The sequence below is a fragment of the Triturus cristatus genome, chromosome 9 (assembly GCF_964204655.1).
Source record: "Triturus cristatus chromosome 9, aTriCri1.1, whole genome shotgun sequence".
Lineage (NCBI taxonomy): Eukaryota > Metazoa > Chordata > Amphibia > Caudata > Salamandridae > Triturus > Triturus cristatus.
Window position 1 is genome coordinate 718,192,355 of NC_140592.1, and position 19,944 is coordinate 718,212,298.

A 19,944-nucleotide genomic window follows, 5' to 3' on the forward strand; every position below is an offset into this window, starting at 1 on the left:
ACGGAGACTCATAGTACGGCCCGCGGGCCGCTGGCGGCCCGCCCGCCCTTCATTGGCGACCCGTGGACCTTGTTGCCATACGAGTCCTTCCTGTTAAGTTTAAATAGGGAAGATGGCCGCAGGAGCATACCTAGTGAATACGTATTCAATACATATTCACAACGTTTGCTCCTGCGACCATCTCTGCTTATGCTTGCCTCTGATTGGCCTGAGCCTCTGTGACGTCACACTCGGCGCGAAGCACAGGCCCTTTAAAAGTCAGCTGTAACTAGCGCTTGTACAGCTGACTTTTAAAGGACCTTTTAAGAAGCTTCCTCTGTCCGTGGTGACGACGTCAACGTCCTCGCAGCCCGCAGCCCAGGGGAATCTTCACTGCAGCCGGAAAACCTTCAGCGTCACTTTAGCTGCAGGTAAGTGTAACAGCGGGCAGTACTATGGGTCACAGACATTGTTGCCTATTATGTTTAATTTATTACCACTATTATTATAATTAAGTATTATCATATCTTGTAACATGCACATGTCACCTTTTCCTTTTGTAACGTATCGTTGACTACCTTTTGTATTTTGTTTGCTTTTGATGCATGTACAATTGTCACTGTTGCCTCATGTAATGTAACGTTTGCTTTTGTAACATGCCCATCAGCAATTTTCTCCTGATCTAACATTACTGTTCCTATTGTGAAAAAAAGAAATCACTCGTCATGAGCCGCGCTGTCCTCCTCTTAAGCTGCGCCCCCCTGCTTCCCCCTTCCCTCTGTGTGATCTCTCCGGGGCTGCGTCTGGTTCGCGAGTTTCTGAAGCCTCTAGTTATGCTTAAAGTCCCCCCTTAATGGATTCGGTGCCTTCCGCCTGTTCAAAGCAAGACAGCGGCTTCCACGGCACGGTCCGTTGGATCCGCTTCAATTTGTACCTCATTACAGGCGTTGGAGAACTGGCAGGCCCCTCTTCATTGACCTCACAGCTTTTCCAGCAATTTAAATATAAGACTGTTGGCTATTGATTGCAGCCCCCGGAGCAGAGTGGCTCGCGTGCTGTTGTGATTACAAGGTCGGGTCTATGGTCTGACTTAATGCATGCCTCTGCAGGTGAAGCTTGTTAGGATGCCTCTCTGGGGGTGTCACAGTGACCCTGCTTACAGGATGTCTTTGGGTGTCCAGCGGTGCATCACACAGCCATCTTGGTGATCTTTTGTGAACATTAGATGTGATTTTATCACGATCAAAAGATGTGTCACATCACTTCTTATGATATCATTGGGGTAACATTTCAAGTGGCGTCAGATGGTGGGATATTATATCAGCAGAGCTCACGTGAATTTAAAGGACATGTCATCTCTCAGGTCTGCTATTTCAATGACTTCAGTGAAATAACGTTACATCTAGGGCACGACCAAATATTCTGTTGTTTTTAAAAAAACTTATTTTGATCTAAGACAGCTGACGGGAATGTACTTTCTGCCTGCTTGTGTGTGTCAACATCAGTGACTCTGCAAGCTGAATACTATAATAAAGGCATTGTTGATTTGGTCATTATTCAGTTATAAATCAAATATTTTAATACTTGTTGACCTGAAATAGCAATTTACCATTAACCCGACCATTAAAGTGTGCAGTTCTTATATTTAATTTACTGTCTGTGAGCAGTCTTTTACTGTTTTTTTCCTGTTATGAACCTTCTGAGAGTTCAATAACTGAAAGCCATAATCCTGCTGTGTCAATTGTGTCATTGCCTTAACCTCTTCAGTGCCCATGACGAGCTGGACTCGTCATGGGCCGCGGTTGCGCTGTGCCCATGACGAGTCCAGCTCGTCATGAACCCCGCCCGCTAATGTAACGGCCGGCACAGGGCGGGGAAAGGGCGTGGCACTGAAGGGGTTAAATTAGATAGTTTCAATAAAATATTTATTGCTGCTTATATGGTGCACTTGTGTCACTCAGGGCTGGACTGGCTATACCGGGAATTCAATACAATAGAAAAGCATTGAGTCTGGGTGGGATGGTGGTAGGAATGCCGGCTGTGAGTATCATCTCTCTTTCTCCCCGCCTGTCTCACATGCCACTGTAATAATGTTAGATCAAAACAGGAACTCTCATGTGAGGAATGGGAGTGGTGTCACAGACGTTACTTGCAGTAATAGTAGTGAGCTGCTGATGTGTTACAATATTGAAAACACTGTTACTAGCCATGATTATAAAATGTAAACACATTGAGAATTTAGGCGAGTGCACCTGTGCACTTTCAGTGACTGGGCCAAAGACGGCAGCAAGCTGCCAATTCATTGCAATCTTGCCAAGGCTAGACCTTTTGGCTTTGCTAATGCTTGCTTTGGCTGGTTAGCGCTTCTATCCAAAGGTTCTGAAGTTTTTGTTTTCCTCTTATTTCTGGTAGGGGCTGTGTCACATTTTAGTTGTTTGTGAAAAGGTGCTTTTCTTCTCCCCACAGTTTTTTTTTTAACTAATAGGACTTCTCTCTTTTCTTTGTGACGTGAATTGTCCTTAATTGATGATGGGTGTACTTCGGTTGATCCTGTTTTAAGGTAGCTTTGTGCGTGCCCTTGAATGTTAAAGTGATGGCAGCTTTGCCTTGCATCCTTGTTTTTACTTTCAGCCAGCTGGAGATATTTAAGAAACTGCATTGGTTGAATTATATAACGTAAAAAGCTGTACCTGGGCAATGAAATGCCAAACAAATACTAAAAATTGGGATGTTTTGCTCTTTCTGGCCACACCTGACTTTGCCCACTGGCCCAATCTTCTGGTTATTCCCGCCCTCTGATTCTCCGCTCTACTAACCCCTACCTGAAACCTGGCCCCTCCCCATCCCCTCTCTACAGGCCTGACCATTGTATCTGAGCCTTTCAGATTCCTTTAGTTTGACAGCTGCTCCACACCAAATAGCGCCGTCCAGATTAGCTCCTTCCACATGTGTTTTTACTCTGTATCCTTGTACTGTGTGCAGGCCAGGTCTGGTGGCGCAGTGGACTAATGCGTTCGCTGCAGGGGCCTGTGTTCTACCTCCTGGTCACAGGTTCAAATCCTGGCAGGTCGTGCCCTTCATCCATCTGAGGTCGATAAAATGAGTTGGGTAGCAATAAACATCTGTTATTCAGTGCCAAGATACCTGGGTGAACTTGTGCTTGTATATACGTGTGTGTGCATGCCATTTATTTCAAATCCCTATTGAGTGACACATTTCATGCATAAACCAATGTTTAAACAAAACATCACTTTGCTGTTGCTCACAGATCTATTGCGAGAAGTGGTGTTGGTCCATCGGTCGTGACGTGGTGTGTGTCCAGCGGTCGTGCCGCAGTGTCGGTCCATCGGTCGTGGGGCGTGTCGGTCCATCGGTTGTGCCGGTCCATCGGTTGTGTCGGTCCATCGGTCGTGGGGCGCTGTCGGTCCATTGGTCATCCGGTGGAAAATCAGATTCCTGGTCCTTGTTACTTGTTGCATAGTAACAAACTAGCTGGAGAGCTCCGCAATGGCCTACAGTCCAGTTTCCAAACCTTGCAAACGACCCACATCGATACAGAGCGAACGCAGGACCTTCCAGGAAGCATGGGAAGAAGAGTACTTGTTTGTAGAATGTCCAAAAGAAAAAGCCACCTGTTTGCTTTGCAAAGCGAAAGTAAATGTTCTTAAGAGGTATAACCTGGAACGGCACTGCAAAACGCGGCACTCTGGATACACTTCAAACTTCCCACTGAACTCAAACCTGCGTTCTGCAAAAGTGGCATTGTTGAAGCAAGCTCTTCTTTCCCAGCAGAAGATGTTCCTTTGCCAATAGAAGCAATCTGAGGCTGTAAAAGAAGCGTCTTTCAAAATATGCTACTTGCTTGCCAAACATAAAAAAACATTCTCAGATGCAGAGCTGGTGACGTAATGTTTTCTTTCAGCAGCCGAAATTTTATTTGACAACTACAGTAATAAAGGCAGCTTTTTAAAGGAAATCAGTGCATTGCAGCAGTCCGATTCCACGTGTGCACGCAGAATAGAGGCAATGGGACAAGACATTCAGGAGCAGGTGATCAAAGCAGTGAGAGAGTCACCGCTCTTCAGCATTGCCATGGATGAGTCCACAGACATAGGCGATGTGGCCCAGTTATTAGTTTGGGTGAGGTATCTGGACCAATCGCTTTATCCCAAAGAAGAGCTCCTGTGCCTTCTACCACTGCTAGAGTACACAAGAGGAGAAGATGTACTGGACAGCATGTGCAACTACTTTAAAACAAATGACATACCACTGAAAACTCTTGTCAGCATAACAACGGATGGGGCTCCTGCCATGGTAGGCCATGACAGAGGCTTCGTATCTATGCTTAAAAAGAAGCTCATAGGACAGACTGTGATAGACTACCACTGCATTATTCACCAGGAAGTGTTGTGTGCAAAATTAAAGCATGGAGAACTGAATAATGTCCTAAAAGGTGCAGTAAAAATTGTTAATTTTATCCGTGCTAAAGCTCTGAACCATAGACTTTTTAAAGCAATGCTGCAGGAATCTGAAGCGGAATATACCGACGTCTTGATGCACACTGACGTGCGTTGGCTAAGCAGAGGGAAGGTTCTGGAGCGGTTCATCGCATTGCTTGCTGAAATTGAACTCTTTGTGAATGGTAGAGGACAATCGTTCCCAGAACTAACGGATGTGAAATGGCTTGTTATGCTCCATTTTCTTTCAGATATTTTCACACATTTTAATGCTCTCAATTTGACCTTACAAGGTAAACAACAGCTTATGTGCTCCCTCATGGATGGTCTTTATGCTTTTGAAAGTAAGCTTGTGCTGTTCAAAGCACAACTGGATGATAGTGACTTCACCCACTTTCCAAAACTGTGGGCTGTGATGCAGAGATTTCCAGATGCACAAGAAATTCTTGCAAACCTCGAACTTGGTGCATGTCTTGAGCACATTTCTGGGGAGATCAAACGGCGATTTTCGCAATTCAGAGCACTCACCCCTCTGTTCAGGCTGGTTGAAAACCCCTGGATGGCGAGTGCACAAAATCTTGATGTTGTTGCCCTTATTAGCATGGAAAGGGCTTAAGCAGAACTAGAGCTCATTGACATGCAGCACAATTCAGCCCTCAAAGCATCTTTTTTGGGACAAGCACCAGAAGAAATCTGGCAAATTGTGCCCCCTGACAAGTTTCCTCTTCTTTTTACAGTGGCCCAGAAGTTACTATGTATGTTTGGGTCAACATATGCTTGCGAATGTTCATTTTCCACAATGGGACTGTTGAAGAGCAAACTCAGAGATAAGCTCACAGACATACATCTGGAGCAGCTCTTAAGGCTTGCAGTTTCCAACTTGGTACCAAATTACAGAAAACTAATTGGTGACATGAAATGTAAAATAAGTTCGTAGTGTTTGTCTTTACCATACCTATTTTTGGGACTCTGAAGCCTTTGCTGCACTGGGCATGTGCTGAATATCCGGTTGCTGCAAATTGCCATGCAATCCCACTTAAGATTGCTATTGTCGGCTAATAAAAAAATATTATAAACATGTGCTGCATGTAGTTACATCTGCTTTGGAAATACAGCATTGTATTTTCCCCCTCTAGCCACGCCCCCAATGATCCCGCCCCCAATGACCCCGCCCCCACCAGTGCGGCCCTCGGCCACAAACCACACTTTAAATTTAGCCCCCGAGAGAAAGTTTGTGAGTATCCATGGTGTATACAGTATAGTGGGGGGAGATCCGCCCACTTTCCGCCTATCTTTTTGATTGGCCGAATTCCTAAATGCTGCAATCTGATTGGTTTTCCTCAATTTAATCCCGCCTCCTGACGGCCATGTCATCATTAGGTCTCACTGAGCCCAGCGCATGCGCTGGCTCATGGAGACATTTTGTATGTGAGTTTTCAAAGTGTGCTGGCTGGCCTAGCGCTTGCGTTCATGTGATCGTGCACGCGCAAACCGCCAGCCTTCAGCAGCACTTTGAAAACTTATCAAAGCAGGCATCCTTCCCTGCAGCGACCATCTGGCTCGCCTCTCTGCTCCTCCCTCTTGGCTCCTACGCATCTTCATTTATTACCTCTCAGTAAACAAGCTTCAAAGGGGCTGCTATCATCATTTACACCTCCCATGCTTAGCAGGCAGAGCGGTGCCCATTTGCCTTGCGTACCACGCTCCTTCTGGCCGGCGACCACAAAGCTGAAGCCATTAATCCAGTAGTCTAACACCAGCATAATTCGTGTTCGTGTCAGATAGGAAGGTTAATGTGTGTTCACGTTTTGACCTCTTACAGTGGTCTGTGAGGACGATGCCGCCGCCTCGTTGCCTTATATGTTGGCTATATACGGAATTCTAGGCGCAGACGCGCACCCAGCTGCCACTTGCAAATGCTTCTATGTGCACGCACAGACATACATTGCTGTTCAGGCTGCATCAACACTTTCCTGTTGCACAAAACTCACACATTCTGGGCTCACAGACAAACACCCACCTGCGAGGCGCACACATGTACATTTCTACACACATCATATGCCCAAAGCTCGTGGCCGCGCATTTAAACACACATACAGCAGTTCAGTGAGCACAAGGACACTTTCAAGGCGTGCACACACCATTCAGAGGCGCACGCACAACGCTTGAAAGAGCACACCGCTGGCACTTTCAATGCACAATAATGCACACAACACCTTTAGAATGTCAGCATACACGCGTACAAAGGCGCACACTCGCCACAAACTGCCAAAGCACTTTTAGGGATTACTCATGCAGCTGCACCCGGACACCAGCCGCATGATCACCCCTCAAGGTACTCACAGCACATATTTAACCTTCACCCTCATCCATCCATTCATACAAGGTGGACGCATGAATACATACTTCCAGGCACACCCCTGGTAGACGCATAGATGCGTCTGCACCCACACCGCCAAACGTTTGCGCATGTCTTGGCCCCCACTCCGCTCCTCACTCCTTTTGGCTTCACTCTGCCAGCTCCGCCTCCCTCGGCATCCTTCCCCCAATCTCTTGCTCCCTCCGTCCTCTCACTTCCCTGTACCCTTTCTCTCCCCAGCCCCACCTCTCTGCCCACACTCCTCTCGGCTCTACTTCCTATGCTCACGGGGCGCCGAGACTTCCATCTCCCCCTTTCCACCCCCCACATCCCCGGCCATTTTTTTATCTTTTGTTTTAGACACAGCAGTGCGCTGATGGCGCGCCGAGGCTTCATTCGCCCCCTTTCCACCCCCCACTTCTCCCACCCCTTTTTTATCTTTTATTTTACAAACAGCAGTGCACTGATGGCCTCTCTGCTGGTTTCCTTCAAATCTGCACTAAGTCAAACAGGGGGACAGAGCAGGAGCTCTGTTTACAGACCTCATGCCTGGTGCTGCCACTGACCCCACGTGTGTTTCGGTAGTGTAGTCCAATTTGCAGTCTCCGTAGCCTGTGGTGACCCATCAGATAGGTCAGCCAGTTCTGCCGTGGTGCCACATTTCTACACTTTGCCAGATTTCTTGCACACATTCTTACCTGCAGTTGCCGCCACTTCCCAGCTGCCTGGAGCCAGCAGGGAGTGAAGGCACAGGTCAGAAACAGCATTCACACGAAGCTGTAACCCTCATCTTTGTAATTGGTTGACTTGATTTATAGGGTGTGTGGCACAGGAGTAGAGTGTTTAATTGAAAATATGGAAGATGATCGAGAAAGATTAGCTGCAGAATTATTCCAACAAAGTAAGTCATGAAAATCAATAACTAGGAAGGATGTATCCAATAAAAGTTTGAGGGATAGATTTCTAAGACTGGAGAGGTTGAAAAAATTGGAACTATCCAAATGGTGGGATGGGGTGACATTAAAGAACTACTTGGATCAAAAAAGAATACCTAGGGGCCTTAGGATATTAATTTTTCCGACCTTTGACGACCTCGAAGAGGATCATCTCAAGGAGTGGGAAGAGAATTTGTATGCATCATCTTTCACAATGATGGGAATACTGGTAAAAAATGCGGAGAGAAAAGTTGAGAAGCTAAAAATTCAGATTGCAGATTTAGAAAAAGAAATTAAGGAGATGAATTTACCGGAACTAACTGATAAGAATTATGCCATTTTAAAAGACGTTATTGGCAGACATCAGCTACAAATCAAGGATAAAAAATTGAGTAAATTACGCAGAGATGAGAGAGACTATAATCAGGGTAGAGTTTTTACATTTGCTAAAGGCTATGATGAGGTTCCTAAATCGAAACAAGTAAAGGGAACTACAAATCAGGGGGAATTGAGTTTGGTTCATTACAGTAGTTCAAGTATTTCTTCTACTGACGAACCGCCATTAGTAGGGGCAGTGGGAGGTGCACCAATGAGAAATTCATTTTTTTCCGAGGAAATAATGAGGATAAAAAGAGGAAAGACAAAAGTTATTATAGAACAAGAAGGGGGAGGAAGCACAGGAAATACCAGGATTGGGACCCGCAGTCAGGACAAGAACAGGAAGTAGGCATTTTGTTGGATGAGGGAGAAATCATTAATGATGATTGTGGAGAGGAATTGGAGGTTATTAACCTCTCTAATAGAATGTTGAAATCAGAAGAGCTAAGTGTTCTTAAGAAAGGATTGTCATATTGTCCTAAAAATTCATGCAATTATACAGAATTGGAGATTGACTTATTCAGATTTTCTAGATTATTGAAATTGAAAAGTTTCTTCTCCACATTTGAGAAAAATGTAAATATAAAATCTACCATTAAAAGTTTGGATATGACTACTGCAGAGCTGTATGATGTTCAATTACTTATGTCTTTGACTGAAGGGGAGAGATTTGGAGAAGATGATATTGCTTCACTACTAAATGTACCAATGGATTATAGTTGTACGAGCGGTCTCAAGTTGAAATCTAAGTTTATTCCACAGGGCACTCAATTTGCTGCTATTGATATGTATGTCAAACGGACTAAGGAAGAATTTCATAGATTAGAGGATCAAAAACGAAGGGGTGGTTGGCAATTTCAAGAGAAGGATAATTTGACACATGAACAACGAGTATCTCTTAAAAGTTTAAGAAATGATAACAATATAGTTATCCGTGAAGCCGATAAGGGCGGAAATATTGTTGTTATGGATAGATTAGATTATTGTAAAGAAATTAATAGACAATTGAGTGATTTTAGTTGTTATGTAAGGCTACATGCAAATCCTATAGGACAAGCCAATAACTATATACTTGAGAGGCTATGTGTTTGGAAAGAGGAGGGTTTGATAGATGAAGCTGAATTTAAGTACTTGTATGTAAAAAATCCTACCTACCCTTTTATATACACATTACCTAAGGTGCATAAATCCATACTCAACCCACCAGGGAGACCGATAGTTTCGGGCATTGGAAGCATGACGGAACCTTTTTTTAGAATTTGTCGATTTATTTTTGAAACCACTAGTTACCAATTTGCCATCCTACATAAGAGACACCATGGATGTCCTGAATAAATTACAGGACATCATATGGGAACAGGATATGATTCTAGTAACATTAGATGTGGTAGGATTGTATACATGTATCGAGCATGATAAGGGTGTGCAGGCATTGAACCATTTTTTTGGGAAGCCGAAGTGCTAGTTTAAGGGATCACTCTGCAATGCTAGTGGAAATGAGCCAAATAATCCTGAATAATAATTTTTTCCTTTTCAAGGACATATGGTTCCATCAGATCAGGGGCACGGCAATGGGCTCCAGGTTTGCTCCCTCTTACGCCAATCTATTTATGGGATGGTTTGAGAGGGGGCATGCCTGGGGACGTGGTGCCTCACAGTGGACAGATCACATTTTATTTTGGGTTCGTTTTATTGACGATGTCTTAATGATCTGGAGAGGTAATCGAGGGGAATTGGATGAGTATTTGGACTATTTGAACTCTAACAGTTTCAATATTTGTTTGGATATCGCCTTGCACATAGCGCTACTTGGTAGATGCCTGCTGTAATTTTTTTAAATTCCCCGTTTTGTCGTTTTTCCTTTTCTTTAATTTTACTCACTTTTACCCCGGTCTTAATAACTAGTTTAGAATTGCCTAGACATCTTATAGTCGCCCCTACCTGTGTTCCTAGACCCGGACCGCATCTCTGCATTATAAAATTCTGCTGCTTTCACCGCCATTTGGGCGGCCCGGTCCCCGCGCTCTGTTTACCTGGGGCGCCATCTTGGGTGGGTCTTAGAAGCACTCCTCAGCCATTTGCTGGAGCCGTCACGTGGACTGGCTAGAGGCTGTACTTGGAGTGCGTACTTAAGGTGGGTAGGAGAGAGCCTTATTCCTGTTTGGATATCGCCTTGCACATAGCGCTACTTGGTAGATGCCTGCTGTAATTTTTTTAAATTCCCCGTTTTGTCGTTTTTCCTTTTCTTTAATTTTACTCACTTTTACCCCGGTCTTAATAACTAGTTTAGAATTGCCTAGACATCTTATAGTCGCCCCTACCTGTGTTCCTAGACCCGGACCGCATCTCTGCACTATAAAATTCTGCTGCTTTCACCGCCATTTGGGCGGCCCGGTCCCCGCGCTCTGTTTACCTGGGGCGCCATCTTGGGTGGGTCTTAGAAGCACTCCTCAGCCATTTGCTGGAGCCGTCACGTGGACTGGCTAGAGGCTGTACTTGGAGTGCGTACTTAAGGTGGGTAGGAGAGAGCCTTATTCCTGTTTGGATATCGCCTTGAACATAGCGCTACTTGGTAGATGCCTGCTGTAATTTTTTAAAATTCCCCGTTTTGTCGTTTTTCCTTTTCTTTAATTTTACTCACTTTTACTCCGGTCTTAATAACTAGTTTAGAATTGCCTAGACATCTTATAGTCGCCCCTACCTGTGTTCCTAGACCCGGACCGCATCTCTGCACTATAAAATTCTGCTGCTTTCACCGCCATTTGGGCGGCCCGGTCCCCGCGCTCTGTTTACCTGGGGCGCCATCTTGGGTGGGTCTTAGAAGCACTTCTCAGCCATTTGCTGGAGCCGTCACGTGGACTGGCTTGAGCCCTACTTAATTGGTTGGACATGACGCGCAGCGTGTACGCGCATCGGGGACGCCACAGTGACGCCGGAGTCACGCCAGAGTCCAGCCCGTCTGCGCCCGTCTGCGCCCGTCTGCGCCCGTCTGCGCCCGTCTGCGCCCATCCGCGCTGAGGACGCGCTGGGCGGCTGGACTCCGGACTCAGACGAGGCCTTCGCCTCCTCGTGGAGATATACGCATCAGGAGATGCTACGCCTGAAACCTCGTCATTTGAGGTGCTCGCATATCTTTGAACCAGACGACTTTCTTTGCCCCCTACGATGTGGCTGCCACCATACGTGTCTGTCTGGTAATTCTGTTCCCCTTCCCCTTCACACCTCATTCGATCACCCTGCCGTCATTAGACCCAAGATAATGGGAGTAGAAGGCATCCTGATCAATGCCCGCTCCCTGGTTAAAAATAAGATAATGTTTAGGGAGATGGTCTTGGATAGAAAGCCTGCTCTAGTGTTTATCACTGAAACTTGGGCTAAAGACTCATCTGGCCCTGATCTGATTGAAGCGGTCCCGGAAGGATACTGCCTGGCCAGACTGGACAGACAGGGACGAGTGGGAGGGGGGATAGCTATTCTCTATAGAGATCACCTGCAATGCCACACAGTACCTATATCTGATCTTCCGGATAGCGTTCAGGCTCTCTACTTTGCGGTAAAGGAAGGGCAATGCCCTCTTTTCAATGGAATGCTGCTGTATCGACCTCCTGGCCCGAGGACCGACTTCATGCATAATTTCCTCCAGTATTTGGAACCCTACTTTGGTCGAGAAAACTTCTCCATTCTAGGGGATTTTAATTACCATTTAGAACGGCTTGACCTATCAGATACTTTGTGTCTTATTGATGCTCTGGCGTCCTGTGGACTCACGCAGCGAGTCCGCGGGGCTACCCATCGTGCAGGCCACATTCTAGATGGTATTTTTTCTAATGACCATCGTCTGACCGTTAAGGATCCGGTACATCTGTCTTGGTCCGATCACTTTGCGGTCCCATTCCTTTTGGAATGCCCTCAGATGGATGGAAGTAAAACAGGGAAACACACAATGGGAACTGGCAGAAATTTTAGAAATATCAGTAATGATTCCCTTGCGCCATGGGTTGTCAGCCTTTCTACCACGGGTTTGGATAGCGTTCAGACCGCGGTTGGTCATTTTGAACAGGTTATCACTGAGGCCCTGAATGAATTGGCCCCATTACAGACCCGTCGTCGAGCTAGGAAGAGACACTCTGCCCCATGGTATTCGGAATCCCTTAGACTCCTCAGGCAAGAAGTGAGGAGGATGGAGAGGCTCTGGCATTCTGGCTGGGACCTCAAGAATAATGAAAACTCATAAACTCCTGGTCAGGAAATACAAGGCTGAGATTGTGCAGGCCAAACAAGACTACTTTGTGACCATGACAACTTCGCTCTCCTCGTCGAAGGAGCTCTTTAGAATCATTGACTCCTTAGTCAACCTACAAACGCCTGACCCTGTTGTACCCTCGCAAGATCTATGTGATAAAATTGCTTCCTTTTTTCACACCAAAATACAGGATATCTACCTGGCTCTTGAGATACAAAGAGCCTCGATTAGTGGGCCCTCTGCCCTGGTTGAGATGAATAGGACCACCTCAGACATCTTCCCATTGAGCACTCTGGACTCTTTTCCCCCGCTGGTCCTACAAGATCTGGAGATCTTGCTTAATAAAACCAAATCTGGCTCCCCCCTAGATATCTGCCCTTTGAAGATTATTAAGCAGTGTAGGGAATCCCTCTTACCGCCTCTACTAGAAATCATGAATCTAGGTATGAGGGATGGTGTCTTCCCCTTGGAGTGGAAGAGTGCAGTAGTTAAACCCCTGCTAAAGAAAGCCTCCCTTGATCCGGAGGTCCTAAAAAACTTCCGTCCGATCTCACTGCTTCCAGCCCCTGCGAAGATGCTTGAGGCACATCTAAACAAGCATCTCGCTGCCTTTGTGGAAGGCTCGGGCTGCTTGGACTTTTCCCAGCATGGATTTAGGAGGGAATACAGCACTGAGTCGGCCCTCACTATCGTGCTTGATAAGATCCGCACTAGAGTGGATGGGGGCCAGACCACCCTCCTGGTCCTGTTACATCTAACTGCGGCCTTTGACACCCTCTCCCCCTCAGTACTTATTTATCGTCTGAGGGAAGTGGGGGTGAGGGACGCAGCTCTAGATCTACTGACCTCCTTCCTTGAAGGAAGGGAACAAAGAGTCAAGCTGGGGGAGTTCCTATCTCCATCCCGATCGGTGCTATGTGGGGTCCCGCAGGGGTCGGCCCTCAGTCCGACCCTATTCAACATCTACATGACCCCACTGGCCAGAACTTTCGGGATGGAGGTAGTCTCTTATGCAGATGACACCCAAATCCTCGTCTCTCTTTCCCATTCAGATGTACCAACTGCCTCCAATTTCAGATCTTGTATGGAGGCAGTTGGTCAGTGGATGGTTCAGAATTCACTTAAACGGAATGGGGAGAAGACTGAGGTGATGGTGTTTGGAGGGAATGAGAACATCTGATCAGCCAGCTGGTGGCCTGACTCGCTAGGAGTATGCCCTTCCCCCACGATATCTGCTAGGAATCTTGGGGTGATGATAGACCCTGCCCTGGACATGGGCGGACAGGTTAGTAGAACCATCTCTACCTGTTGGGGCTTAATTCACACCCTGCGAAGAATCAGGAAATATCTTTCTCTGCAGTCCAGAAAGCAAATAGTTGTCGCTCTTATCGGCTCACGACTGGACTACTGTAATGCGCTGTATGCGGGGCTAAATAGGAGCCTACTGCAGCGCTTGCAGGTAGTCCAGAATGCCGCAGCCAGATTTGTTCTGGATGTTCCCAGACGCTCCTCGGCCACGTTGGCCAGGAAAGCGCTGCATTGGCTACCGGTAGAGCATCGAGTACGGTTTAAAGTCTTATGTATGACCTATAGAGCCATTGCAAGGAATAGCGACATGGGAGTTGGCTCTATCATCTCCCACTATATTCCTGGAAGGGACTTGCGTTCCTCCAGGAAACTGCTCCTGACAGTCCCCCGTATACAAAGATCTAGGTGGGGTGGCAGGGCTTTCTCCACTTTGGCTCCTAAATGGTGGAATGATCTTCCTTTGGATCTCAGGTCTCTACCTTCCCTACAGAGATTCCAAAGTGCCCTTAAAACTCGCCTCTTCCTGCGAGCCTATGTGTAAGGCTGTACATGTACATTTCCATTTCTGTTTTTGTTAGGCGCCTTGATACCTGCGGGTTATTGTCTTGCGCAATATAAATTTTCTAAAAAAAAAAAAATAAAAAAAAAATATCAACTTTACCATGAAACATAGTTATGAGAAAATTGAATTCTTGGATGTGGAACTGTTTATTGATGCAGAGACTATTAACAGCAGATTATTCAGAAAAAGCACTGCCACCAATTCTATATTACGAGCAGAAAGTGCTCACGCTGTATCAGTAACTAAGGGAATCCCCCATGGGGAAATGATAAGGATTCGTAGAAATTGCAGCACGGAAAATGATTTTATTAAGGAATTGGATAATCTACAGAAACGCTTAATGTGTAGGGGATATCACAAAAGGAATTTAATGAAGGCTAGGGAAAGAATAATGAAGGTTGATAGAGCTAATACCTTAGCACAGAAAAAGAAAAATCGTACTACAGAGCGAATTGCATTTGTGACAACGTACTGTTCACAACAAAATCAAATCTTCAAGGCTCTGGGAAAAAATTGGGGTCTTCTGAAAGGAGTGACAGGTTTAACAAATATAATTGGAGAAAAACCTGGGGTGATATTCAAACGAAGTCCCACTATTAAAGAAATGGTGACTAGAAACTACATAGAATCAATTAAAACTGTAGATAGGAATTGGCTACCACCAACACCGAGTGGTTTTTATACATGTGGTTCATGTAACGTTTGCCGTTTGGGTATAAACAAAATTCAAGAATTTGTCTATAATACTAAGAGGAGATATTTCATTAAGGAATTTATAAATTGTAACAGCACGGGAGTCATTTATGTTATAATTTGTGCATGTGAGAAAATATACATAGGTAGTACTAAACGGAGTTTGAAATTGCGGATTCAAGAACATAAACGTTCTATAGTCAATGGGGATATTAGATCACCACTTTATCAGCATATTAAGGATGAACATCCAATGGAAAAAGATATAAGGTTTCATGGTATACACAAAATTGTGCCAGGAGGTAGAGGAGGGAATTGGGAACTTAAGATCAGACAAGAGGAAGCACGATGGATTATTCGATGCAGAACAGTTGAGCTCGGATTGAACAATGATTCCGACCTCCATTATTTTTTGGAATGACAAGTATGGTGGTATCCACAACAGCGGCATTTCAACTATTTTTAGTTTAGACGTTTTTTTCAGTAAAATTCATTATGAACTCAAATGGGTAAAAGGGGTAGTGATGGTAGAGATGGTGGATATGTTATAATGCCATTTATAGAGTTCTAGTGTTAATTGGAATTGCACAGCATGGAATTTGCCATTACAATTTAGCATCGAGGACTAGTGAAACGCATTTGTAATGTTCTGGATTCTTGATTGGTCTTATTTGTTAATACAGTGATATGTAACCGGTTGAATTTGTTAGGATTTGGTTTTATGAATAATTCAGAAGGATCAGAGAGGAGAAAAGATAAAAACATTTAATTTAGCGCTGCGGATCGTATAAGAAACGAACACGGAATTTATAGCAGCAGGCTATTGGTTAATCCAACGGGTAGCTGATGAACCATTTTAATTGGACCATGTATTATTATTGGATCGGGTATTATTTTTGGGATTGCAGAGCTGTTAGAGAATTCTCGAGACATTAGATAGGTTATTCCGATTTCTTTATTCCCGGTTTTTATGTATAGTGAATACGGAAATAGGGAATTCGATTGGCTGAATTAATAGCGGACCAGATGGGAAACATTTCAACGAACATGTCAATAGAACAGCTATGAATGAGTAATGGTGATTGGTGCGTCGCATTCTTACATGGAGTGCTGGCGGGATACTAGTCACGTAGGAAATACATACATAATATATATCGGCATAACATTGGTCAAATAATCGGGGCTTACCGGTGGAGTATTCTGATTGGATAAGGTATTATTTCCGGTTTTGAAAAGGTGTTTGAAAAACTTTAGATGCACTTGATAGGTTATTCCGATCTTACTATTTCCGGTTTTCATGTGTAATAATTATAGAAATAGGGTATCTGATTGGCTGAACAATAGTCGGACTAGATGGGAAACGTCCGAATCTATATGTTAATAGGATAGCTTTGAATCGAGAATGGTGATTGGTGCCTTGCTATTTTAAATAGAGTTCGGGCGGGACACCGGTCACAGAGCAGGGCTATCATACCGGCTGCTAAGGCTACGGAAATATCGGTCAAGAAAGGTATGTTTTTAGAAGGGGGTGTTTTACTTTCTCTTTAGATATATGGAAGCAACGTTATTAATGGTGTCCTCATTTGCTATGTTCTTAGATGTATTGACTACTATTTGGAGGATATATTGGGACGAAATACTTTAGAAGTCAAACAAACGGATGGTTTCAGGAAGATCGACCTCAATAGGGATGATTGGTTTGGGAAAAGCGACTGAATCTTAACTTAGGTGAGAAATTGAGCCAAAGAAATTGTATTATTCAAGGAGTACTTAAATTTCTTATCGTTTGTACATAAAAGGTGTGGAAATAATTAGATATTATGTTTTCACTTATAGAAAACACTATTTTATGGAAGAAGAGGTGATTCAATGTTGGAGAAGTCTCATATTAAATGAATTTTGGTATCCTCCAATGATATATACAAAGTACAAGTCGAAATATTTAAAGTGACGGCTGAAATTTGTAGGAGGTATGTTATAACACAATGTGATTAATGTGGAGTTACTAGTAGGAATAACTTGGCGAATTTGAGTATTAAAGATATTTTATCTTAATTAAAGGGATTGAGGGAATCAGGATCGGTTAACAAAAACTGTGCAAATAAACTGTAATGGGACAATTTGGTCAATATTAAAAAGATGTATATATATGTGAGGCTATATTGTGTGGTACTATGTCAACACTGTGAAACTATAAATGGTTTGGTTTAAATTTGGTTATCTACAAAATTGTCAAATAGGCATAATTATGAATGATGGATATTTTCTTCCTTTCATGACTATTGGAAATGAATACTTGCATAGTATTGTACAGTGATGTTATGTTTTTTCTTTTTTTTTACAGCCCTGATGATGTCCTAAATAGGACGAAACGCGTTGGCTGTGTGTGTTTAATAATATTATTTGCTCAACGGATGGGAAATGTTCAAGTTTATGTAATAATTTCAAGAAATTGATTATGTATAAATCAATGCAATAATTTGTTGGAACATCATATAAGGAGAACAGGAAAAAAAATTTCAACAAAGAGAAAGAGTAAAAATAAGAAAGAAATAAAGAATTGAATTGGAAGATACTTTTTGGACTGCATCTTTTGGATTACAATATTTAATTGTTTAATCACGTATTATTATTCCGCTCCTTCCTTTGTTTGTATAATTTATCTTTTGTTTGAGTGGCTTAAACGGTGGGCTGCTGGAAGTAGAGTGGGAGACTACAAATTGAAGGTTCACAGTAGTAATTACACGGATTTTACTCTTTGGTGCACACGGAGCTGTAACCCTCATCGTTGTAATTGGTTGACAGAAACAGCATTCAGTCAACATCATTGTCTACATTTTTTTATGTCATGACTCATTCCCTTATCAGGAGAACGAACGTAGCAAATGCCACCTAATTAAATTGTTTGTGTATCCAAGGCCTGTAAACTTCAGAGGACTTTTAGTGGAGGAAACTGCCTTCTTCTACAGCAAAATGGCGGCCACTGAGCCCTAATGACGCTGAAAAGAGCAGGTCAGACAGCAACAGCAGTTGTAAGTGAGAGAAAGACTTATGGAGGGGCCACGTTGATGGCCTCCGTAAAACCATCATTGGATCATAGCTCGAGACGCACGTTATTGTTTTTGGGAAAAGGTTGCGATCTCAGGCCGGATTTACTTTCATGAAAACATAACAATAAAATACACACAATTTGATATGCATATTTATTTACATAATTATTACAACATTCCTTTCCCCAAATTACACAGTAGACAAGTCATCAAGTTGTCAACAACCCAGTCTTCTCCTGTGTATCCAAATATTGTTTGTGAATTCACGGTTTGCCTTTCCACCCGGACCCCCAAGCAAAGAAAAGTGTCTCTTATGAAACCCCCCAGGCCCAATTCTCTTAAGCTAGAGGCCTATCCACCCTTATCCCCGAGCATCCCAGCTGGGGTATGCATTGTATAAAAATGTGTTCTCAGGTTCTTATGAAGTTTCTTTGCTGTCGCTGTCCTCTTCACTAACAACTGGTAGCTTTTTCAACCATGTCTAGTGTTTTAATGCTTCTATAATATTTCTGCTTCCTTAATAAAATGCTGAGATTCTCACGTCTTCTCGCACGGCCCGTCACGTACGATCTAAACTCTGGTTCACCTAGGTTCTCCATGCGAGCTCCTCTTGGAGGGGTTTGCAATCTGCCTCTATCGCTTTGCGCATGTGAAGCCTGGAAGCCTACACAATTCTCCATGTCACCTCGCCCCTAATGTGGGCAGTGGTTAAACAGTCATCTTCTAATTCAGACAACACTTATCACAATGCACCTTAAAACCAGCTTGTCACATTGTTGAGCCACGTGTATCTCACCAGATATCCCAGCCTCCGCATCCTTCTCTATGCAGTGGCCATCAAAGCCTCTCTGCCCATCTAGCTGTCCTCTCTCTTCACTAGTGCATCTTGAATGAGCAACCTTTGCATGCAGCTGCACAGGACCATGGATGCCATCTATCAAGTCACATCTCAAGCTTTTAAGTCTACCTCTCTCTCTACCTCTCTCTCTATCTCTCTACCTATCATCTCTCTCCCTACCATCTCTCTCCCTACCATCGCTCACCCTACCATCTCTCTCCCTACCATCTCTCTACCTCTCTCTCAACCACTCTCCCTCCCATCTCTCTACCTCTCTCTACCTCTCTCTACCTCTCTATCTCTTCCTCTCTCTCTACCTCTACCTTTCTCTACCTCTCTCTATACCTCTCTATCTCTCTCTCTCTACCTCTCTCTCTCTACCTCTCTCTCTCTACCTCTCTCTCCCTCTCTACCTCTCTCTTTACCTCTCTCTATCTCTCTCTCTACCTCTCTCTATCTCTCTCTCTACCTCTCTCTACCGCCTTTGGGACCTTATAAGTGTTTAGCTATGCAACAGTTGATGTTGTTGCACCAAGGATATTGTGCTGCATAACTAAATACTTATAAGGTCCCAAAGGCGAGACCTATTGGCTATGCCAATGCTTGTTTTTCTCCTTCCATAGCTATCAGCCCCTTTAATTTTAAAACAGTTTTGTTCCCCTGCCTCCCCCCCCCCATCCATCCCGCAGTCTGTCACTTCTCTGCCCACCAAAACCCCCCCACCCACTTCTGTTCCTGCCTTCTTGGACGACTGCAGTTTTATTTACAATGCAATAGGGCTCCCATAAATACGAGTCCCATTGCATTTGTAAATGCTTTTTTTGTCTCTGATTGGCTGGCTGCAATCAGCACTTTATTTTGCCTGACCTAGACTCTCAGATGCGCACAACTTTGTTCCCGCCCTCTCTTGCCATAGTTTGTGTTTAACCCTTTGAATGCCCATGACGAGCTGGACTCGTCATGGCACACAGTTCTCGTGTGCCCATGACGAGTCCAGCTCGTCATGAGGCATCCCCTGCGAAATCCCTCTGGTGCGGGCACCAGAGGGATATCCTTTAAAGCAAAATAGCCTAGGGAGCTGGGGAAGAGCTTCCCCAGCTCCCGAGGCCCCCCCTGCTTTCCCTGTAATGACGATCGGCGTG

General features: G+C 44.3%; 1 protein-coding gene across 1 annotated transcript in view; it reads right to left on the reverse strand.

Annotated features, from left to right (window-relative positions):
• LOC146798595 (solute carrier family 22 member 6-A-like) overlaps positions 1-19,944 on the reverse strand; it is an 814,343-nt gene that overhangs the window by 65,761 nt on the left and 728,638 nt on the right. The gene's annotated exons all lie outside the window — the stretch shown is intronic.